Source organism: Corvus moneduloides, chromosome 6, assembly GCF_009650955.1.
Source record: "Corvus moneduloides isolate bCorMon1 chromosome 6, bCorMon1.pri, whole genome shotgun sequence".
NCBI lineage: Eukaryota > Metazoa > Chordata > Aves > Passeriformes > Corvidae > Corvus > Corvus moneduloides.
In genome coordinates this window covers 56339233-56348122 of record NC_045481.1, presented here as the reverse complement: position 1 = coordinate 56348122, position 8890 = coordinate 56339233, and the positions used below count along the sequence as shown (strand labels likewise).

The window sequence follows — 8890 nt, the reverse complement described above, 5'->3', positions numbered from 1 at the left end:
TTTCCCTAAACCAACACCCTCTATACATTAACAAGGGCATGTAATGGATGTATAGAATTATTCCATGGCCAAACTTTGTCTCTTCTTTGTCGAATTTCAGAACAGAAAATGCAAATGTGTTTGATATTTGTAATAGAGAAAGTGCAAACAAAACTGTGGGTCTGGTTTAACACCTTGTAAGCCGTAAGATCACTTCTCTGCACGGGGATGCTTAATGACTGGAACTGGATTAGAAACCCTTGCTGACCAAAGCTTTCTATTCAGCCTATTTCTATTCAGAGCAGTAAATTAGCTACCTTTGTGCTATGCCTGATTCCTGCCCAGGGGGTTAGGGAGATGTTTGTTCTGCATAACCATGGCAACAAAGTTGGCAATTAGCATCAAGTTTGGCTATTCCCCGGAGCAGGATTTACCCTGTGAACTTCATTTACCAGACACCAAGCAGCCAGCAGTGTGACAATGATGCATTTAATACAGTCAAGACTGGACTTGAATACAGTTATAATAAGAGACACTATAACCTACTAATCTACATTTGTATTTCCTTCTTAGCTGCCTCAATAATCATCTCTTTGCTCTTCCAGTGCAAAGATTAATGCACTAAAACTCACCTGCAGAATGGAGTGATCACATAGTTATCTCAAAGTATAACTTTTTTAGTACATTTGCATTAAATTAAGTTAAATGCAGGACAAAAATTAAATATATATGCAGGAGTAAAATGTTTCTGAATGAGATCTTAAAATGAATACAGATGAAAACACAAAATAGTTTACTGAATAGAGTAATAGTTGATAGTGCCATCACTGATGGATTTCACAGCACTGACATTTTATGAGAATTCACAACCCTTAAATGCAAGAATCTTCACTTTGTTCTGTGTTTACAGAGTGTTTAGAACAGTATGGAACAGGTCTGCCACCAGGGTTCCTACGTGTTTCACTGGTACAAATAAAAAACAGCAACAGATGAAAAGTGATTATTAGAAAATATTAATTCCTAACAGCTTAGCTTAACTTCTGGTACTATGAAATTAGGGTCTGGATTTCAGCACAGTTTTGAGTTACTGATTAATTTTTCCAGTTTCACCCTTTTTATCATTTGCACAACTCTTCTTACTCTAAAGTAAGATAGATTATGATAGCATTGATGGCCCTCTGAAGTTATCTTTTTATTATTTTTCTTTCTATACAGCAGCACAGAGCTCCTTGGTCAGAAAAGAAACCCTAATTGTCTTGTGCCTCTGTATTTAAAGCCCTGTAGTGCAATACAAAATGCTGGTCAAAACTGTAGAATGAGTTAGGAAAAGGAAGATAAACATTTGAGATTAAATGGGTCTAGTGAATAAAATATGAATTTAAGAGCCATCTTTTTTTTTTTTAATGAGGGTGAGCAATCCATTAACATTGATGGCTGCTAGGCTCACACAGAGGAAAACTAAATACCTTTATCATTAAATGTGACATGGTAATATATGCCAAAAGACTCTATCCCAGTACTCATTTGTGTCTGTCCAGAGTGACTGGACGTGATGCCTGTTCAAGGAAACGGCAAACTAGGGCTTGTCATTTCTAAAGTTTACTAGCACGGTGTACTTAGCCATTTCCTTATAATATTTGATCTTCTGGATTAAGTAAAGCTGAAACCTGAAATCATGCTAAGGTGAGGAGAAAAATACCTTTGGACTAATACCATAACCTTTTAAGAGGGCAGCAAGTGCTCAAAGACAGGGTGTCTTTCTCCCATAAAGACAGAAATGTCTGGGTAATGCATCAAATGCAGAGGAAAAGAGGAGGCATATAAAATACATAGCATCACGACACCAAAAGTTATGTGAAGCCAGCATAAACTAGGCAGGACTAGCTGTGCCATGCTTTGCTTGCGAAATACATAAAGAAATAAATCCACTGCTATTTAAAAAAAAAATCATATACTGACAGAAGAGTACTTACATGCTTACAGTATCATTTAATATACATATTTAGTTTAATCCAAGCAGTTAGCAAGTCTTGGAAAACAAAGCAGGAATACTTTATCTTGGTTCAAGCAAAGCATTTGAAGGCAGGTTCCCCTAGGAAATGAGGCTTGTGTGATTGCACTGCCAGTCCATCTGTCTCTCAAATAACTTCTCAACCTCAGACCTATTTCAGCCAAATTCTGTACAGACATGACATTCCCAGCAAAGCTGAGTGAGCACAAAGTTCAAGGAACTGGCAGCTCAATAGAAACAAAGGGACCTACACCAGTGCCCCCACTAGAGAAGCTCTGCCGAGTGAGCTCAGCAGTTCTTTGCATTTGCTCCCCCTGGCCAGTTACTCATCAGAGCAAACTCCAACCCATGCTACCATTGCCCAGCTGTTATCTGGGGAGAAGTAAGGGAAGCAAAGGTAGCTGGAAGGGAGGGAATCACAGGGGAGATGGAGGGAGCAGGGGTTGAGGGGTGGGCAAAGAGCTGAGAGGCAAGGATTCAAATCCAGGCAGCCAGGATTCATTAGTTCCACTGTCACAGAACAACTTGTTTCTCGGTATTACAGTTCAGCCAAGAAACCACTAAAAGGAGTTATTTGCACAGCTCAGTTGATACTGCATTTTCAAAACCTTTATTTGCTGGCATTTCACATCCTGTCTCCACCCATGGTGGCTTGTGCAGGGAGAAGATTTGATCAACCCTCAGCAAGCCGAACCGAACATTTACACGGATGGGGGAAGGTACATAATAACATCCCTCTAGAGGTGCAAACATCAGGTTGCTTTAAATATGCTAGTGGAGAACTTGTATCCTTCCAAAGGGGGATATTTTCTGTTTCTTTTCATCAGCACCATTGTCTCCTACATTTTATTCTGCTTGGGAATAGTAGAACGTGTGAGTAAGGACAGAGTTTACTAAACGTTGAATTAATTGGGATTGATTTAACCATTTAGGCTTTTACTTGTGCTTAGGGAAATGTGCTGAACTTTGAAGAAGTTGTTTGACGCCATTTTTTCCAAGCGGGATGTAAACTGATTCTCCTCCTTTTCCTATAAAGGACCCCATTAAAAAGTTGTCCTGTGACATACACAAATGGACACCACAAAAGAAAAAGCCCAGTTGACAGAAACCACCCCAGACAGATGTATTTGTGAGCTATATATCAATCCCTTGCTCTGTCAAAAACTGACTAGATGATATAAAAGTACCCAGGTCACTCTAGAATATGCAGTCCTACAAAGACAATTTCCCAGTTTCTCCCGTGTGACAAGACCTGTGACACCAGCTCCATTGTCATGGTACTCTTCATTCCCAAATGTCATTAAGCATAAGTGATAGCCAAAATCAGCTTCAGTTTTGCCTCAGGTAGGGCAGAGACCCAGCCATTAATAGGGCCTGACAAGGGCAGAAGCAGAATTATCACCAGTGAGTTCTTGTGTCTATCAGATCAGCAAAATTAAAACACCAGCTGTTATTTCTTTTAAAAAAGCATCCCTAAAGGAGTGGTACAAACTCTTGGAAAGACTTTGCTGCTTACAATTTTTTTTTTTTTAAGTGCAGAAATTTAACTTCCCCATGGTTTGCTCCTAATACCAGTAGTGGCTGAGGTTCCCAAAGAGCAAGTTCAATACCCAGGGGAGGGAGAAATTTGGACCATTCTCCAATGCCTTGCCAGCTACAGGGTGGGACTAGAATCACCTGAGGCTAAATCATCCTGATAAATTTTTACCTCCCAGCGACTGTGTCTGTCTAAATCATCTGAAAGTATTGCCTACATCTTGTCCTGAAGACCTGGCCCTGAGTTACCATGTGGCTTCCAGTGGATCTCTGGAGTTTCCTTCTTAATTGCGGTTGAGATGTGGGAATAGAACGGAACAAAAAATATCGGTATGTGCCCAGTTCTTTCTCAGAATAAGTGGCCAAAGCACATGGCATTGCAGAGAGGGTCTTGATCATTGAATTCAGATGTAACATGCAGCACCTTTATAGAGAGAAAAGAAGCAGAATTTGCCCACAAGCAGTTTTATCACCCGGGTTTCAATGTTCCGTAGAGGTAAGAGGAAAGGTAGGATGCAGGAACCAGAGAGGACCATGCAAACTCACTCATGGAGTTGACCTGGAGGTCTCACAGTGCAGCCAAAAGTCTTTGCTGGAGAGAAGCAGAGTGGTTTCAGGAGTGTGGAGGTGTGCAAAGAAGTCTGGGGGGAAGTTAAAGATTCTTGTGGCAGATGACTGCACTCACTCTCCTGCCATCATCTTCTGTCCAGAGTATGCCAGACATATCTCTGTTCTCCAGGTGCCACCTAATGGGTGGTGTAAGGAAAAAAGATAAAAGCATAAGGTGGTCATAGTGGTGAGGAATGACCTTCACACCAGAGGATCCACAGCTGCTTTGTTGGTAGTGGAAGCTGGATGCAATTCTTTCCCATTGCTGGCCTTCCATCTGAGCAGCCACATTCACAGACTTACAACTGACCATGGGTGAGCTGTAGGCCCAACAAGGCCCAGATCATTTTCTGTTGTCTCCATTTATCTGGCACTTGTGTTCTTAGATTTCCTACAGTCCTGACAACAACTCTGACAGGGCTAAACAACTTCATAGCCAGCAAATAAATTCAGAGTATATCAGTGTCTTGTATGTCAGTGTCTCATATAATGCACCGCTGACTTCCCATACGTTTGGAATCGATGAAAGAAGAGACACCAGCTGTGAAAATCCCCATTTGAGCTAAAGAATCCCTTGTTTAGGAAACAAGCAGGATTACACAGGGGTGTGCTTCAGCAGCAGACCTACCTCTATGCAGTAGCACCTAGGGCTGCATGAAAGAAAAAGGGGGATTACAAGGCATTTGAAACATTACTCTTTTTCTGCTGAACAAGGCTTGCATGAATCCTAACTCAGAACAGCTCACAACTGAAGTGCATTTAATATTTACCTTCTCTTCATCAGGTGACAAGGAGAGGTGGAATTTTGCTGTGCTTCACAAAGGGAATGATGCCATGGCTCTCTGCACAGCAACTGTAACCAAAAGTTCCCAAGATCCAAATTGGTTCTGACACAAATCCTTCCATGAACCTGTCACTGGCCTTCAGCATCTTGTTTTTCCTACTGATGCAAAGCAGGATGTGAGTGACAGTGCTGGGACCAGCACACAGCAAAGCAGAGATCATCCTGCAGCCCTCTGGACCTTCTGTGGTAGCATCAGGTAACTTCCTTAGAAATAAAGCTTTAATTGAACTTGAGTGACTAATATGTTCAAACCAGAAACTTTCCTGTGGGTTTTAAAAATTTAATTATATTCCATCCCCAAATTTTCCTAGTGCTACTCATTGAAAATACACAGCTGCACTGGTGAAGCTGTCAGTGAAAGGAAGCAAGAGGTTTTGGCAGCTGCACAGAGGGGAAGAGGTGAGGCCCTGGACTCATGAGAAGGCGTTGGAGACAGTTTAGGCTTGGAGATCTCTGGAGTCTGATGACATTTTTGGCGATCTGAAGAAAACTCATTTCATCTCCACCCTTTTGTGAATAAGGCAGAGGTGAGTAGGTTACCAGGCAGCAGGTCTTGGTCCCAGCTCTTGCAGCGACATATCATATGACCACAGTCAAAGTGTGCTTGGGTCCCTCCATCATCTGCAGGAAGGAGGATGTGCACTTTCCATCATGAGCATCCAGATCTGAGGCAGTCTGGGAGGAGAATTTTTAGCTCTATGAAACAGATGCATTTGAGCCCAAAAGTGCTCAAGGTACATGCTGATGTTTCCAGCATGGGTTTCAGCTCAGGAGCATTGCACACACAGTTCTGAGCTAGTGGATCTTCTCAGCAAAGAACATGTTCATCCATGCAAGTCACTCTGAAAGAGCAAAAGAACAGCCTTCCTGGTATTTGTCCTCCTTTGCACACCACAGAAATATATCTCCTCTCTGTCTAAAGCACTTTCTCCTACATTTATGCAGCCCCTATCACTGGAGAGGGAGTCAGCAGCGTGGCTCCAAGGCACTGGCACAGAATAAAACACAAATAATCATTATTTAAGCAATTTATTTTCAACCTGTATTTTAGTAATTTAAAATGTAACAGAGAAGAGTAAAACCCCAAAGACATACCAATAGTCTAATAAACACTTGGGATTGTGAAATACCATAGAGGAAAAATAAATCACCACCTTCAGAAAAAGTCTGCCTGAAAAAAAAGACGTTCCTGTGCAAGAGATGCTATTTCAGTACTGTGGGCAAAAAGTGCTATATAAGTATTGATTAGTTTGATTTTTACTGCTGTTGTTTCAGCTGCCTACACGAAATATGGTAGAAATATCTCCTTCCCAGCCATGCAGTACAGCAAGACATTTTTAACACAGGAAAGACAGCTTTCAAAGCCTAACTTCTAAGGGGTTCAATACCAAAGTCACAGAGTATTACACCTTCACTGACATTAGTATCAGCCTGGCAGAGAATTGCAGTTTATATAAGTGTTTTGTTCCTGAACTAGGCTTAATTTAAAATATGTGAACAGTGTATATTCATAGAGTTTCCCTTATTCAGAGCTTCTGTCCCACCACCTTACTGCAGTAAAGCTTTACTAATGCCATTTCTGAAGCACTCTGCCTTACACACACCTCACAGATGATGATGAGCTGGTGATATCTAAGGTGCTATTAATCAGCTTCTTCAGAGGAAAGAAAAGTAGCCCATGACACTGTGTGAACCCCTCTTGCCCGTTCTGCAGCACTGGCCCCTCCAGCTCTCCTTGATGTGGTAATGCAAGAGCAGACCAAAAAGAAACGTGCAACTCTCGGCAGCGTACATCAATGAGGAAACCAAAATAGGTTTATCAAAGAAAAATGTGACTCTGACCCATCCTTGGAACCAAATCAAACAGTATCTAATGGCAGCAGTAGGTCTCCAAGAAGAAAACAAAGCTAAACTAGTTTAAAATAGATCCAAAGAAGAATACATGGGTTTTTTTGCTGTGGTCATTGCCAGCCAGATTATGATTGGTTACAAATGTTAAGGGCCCTTGAGTTGCTTGAGTCCTTAATCCATCAAATTGGTCATCGCTGTGTGCCAAGCAATGACCTCAGTCAAACGCCATAAATCACTGCTCAGTTAAAGAACCAAGCCTGCAAGCTCCCTCAAGTATCACTTCTCTCAGCACTTGTGTGTGGGGAAGGCAGGCTGCCCAGGGTTTGGGATTAGCTGATTTACGTGGAGGAAGACAAAAGAGCTCTCAACCCCAAGTACCAAATTTTGCATTAACAGAAGGTGGCATGGTGCACACTGAATAAAAAAAGGACAATAGAAGCCAGGGTGTGTTTGCTTCACATGTGGGTTAATAGCTGAAAGATCTGCTTCCTTAAAGTGTGGTCCCAGTAAAAGCAGCATGTAAGAAGTTGTATCTACTACCCCTCTAATCCTCTAATTGCTAATCCTCTTCAGGGCATCACCAGCCACCTTGCAGTTACTACACTTTGTAAAGAGTGCCAAAGACATGTGCTGTTCATCAATATCATTGCAAATTCTCAGAAAGTTCACTCTCCATTCTGAAGCATAGGAATCTCTAGCTGTGTTCTATTTGGCATCAATACCAAAGATGATGAAGCTTTTTTTTAAGTATGAAAGCTAGCTCTTCTTTACGCGCATAAAACAGGTGTTCAACTACAAAGCTTTCTACAGTAGGAACTGTATGATCAAAGCAACCTTAAAAAACCCTGTTGTTATAAGGATTTTGAGGATCCGGGAGAATGTAGGGGGAGGAGGGAGAAAGGAATCTTTTAAACAGCAGAGAATAAGTGCGGTTACATTTTTCACCACTGAGCACTTTACAGCAAACTGTGTTTCCTGTGGTAGGACAGCTTTCATGAAGCCTTTCACCATCTCTCTCTATTCCAGTGATTTCTAGTCTTTTTTCAAATATTTATCTGCTTGTGTTTCCATACATATATCCATGAGATATACATATATTTTTAAAACACAATAATTAACAGCATTATAGGTTGCAGTAAAAATACACGTTGAGGTGCTGTACCATTAAATGCAAATATTTCCAAGGCAGTTTGGAGCTGAAGGCTGTGTCCACATTAATAATACCCTCCAAAAAGTTTTAATCTCATAAGCTTTCTGCACATCCCAAATTAGGCTGTAGCAATTACAGCAGAGACCACTCATACTATCCATTCAAATTTAAATACAAGAGTCACTCTCCTTGAAGGAACAGTCTGTATTTTGGCAAGGAAATCTTACCTCTCACAGTCCAAAGTAGTATTTTAAATGAAAATTCATCAGAATTAAAAGCATTGGCAAAGTAAGTGTTTTGGGCTTTCATACAATCTTATTTTTAAATGCTTTTGGCAGCTAACTCCATCTTTAAAATTCCATTACAATTATGTAGAATTGCCTTCTATGCTGAAAGGACATAAAACAATGAGAATAGATTTACCTCCTTTCTGTTTCCGTTTCAAGAACTCCTGAGGAATAAAACCTGACACAGAGGGGATGAAGTAACTTGGCTTTCATGGCAGGATTACACAAACCACAGGAGGACAGAACCACTCTACCCACTGCAGTCCTTCAGACCTTGAGATCCTGGCTCCAGGAAAGGGAATTCCAGGGGAATCTTGCCAGTGTGCCTAACCTAGTCATGACTGCAGCCTACTGTTGCAAAAGGCACTGTGACTGGAAACAACAGGCTTTTCTCCATACACCTGCCCCACCAGCTCCTTTTCAAACTTGTGTGTCTCCTGACATTTAGGAAACTGAGAAGTGCAGTCCTGCTGTGTGTGGGAATCATCACCTAAAGTAATCCAGTGCCCCAAGATTCACAGTGGAGCTGCAGTCAGCAACATGCTGGACATCCACTGGCTGCAGAAAGCCTGGGGTTTGACCCAAGAAGCTCAACAGAGAAAGCAATTTAAAATATACCACTA

At 41.4% G+C, this 8890-nt stretch overlaps 1 long non-coding RNA gene across 1 annotated transcript; it reads right to left on the bottom strand.

The window, feature by feature from the left end:
- Positions 1-452: 452 nt before the first annotated feature.
- On the bottom strand, positions 453-8685 carry LOC116446072. Its single transcript, XR_004241028.1, has 2 exons — positions 8404-8685; positions 453-5821 (listed from the first exon to the last, which is right to left on the bottom strand). It is a non-coding gene; the product is annotated as an uncharacterized LOC116446072 (long non-coding RNA).
- Positions 8686-8890: the final 205 nt, after the last annotated feature.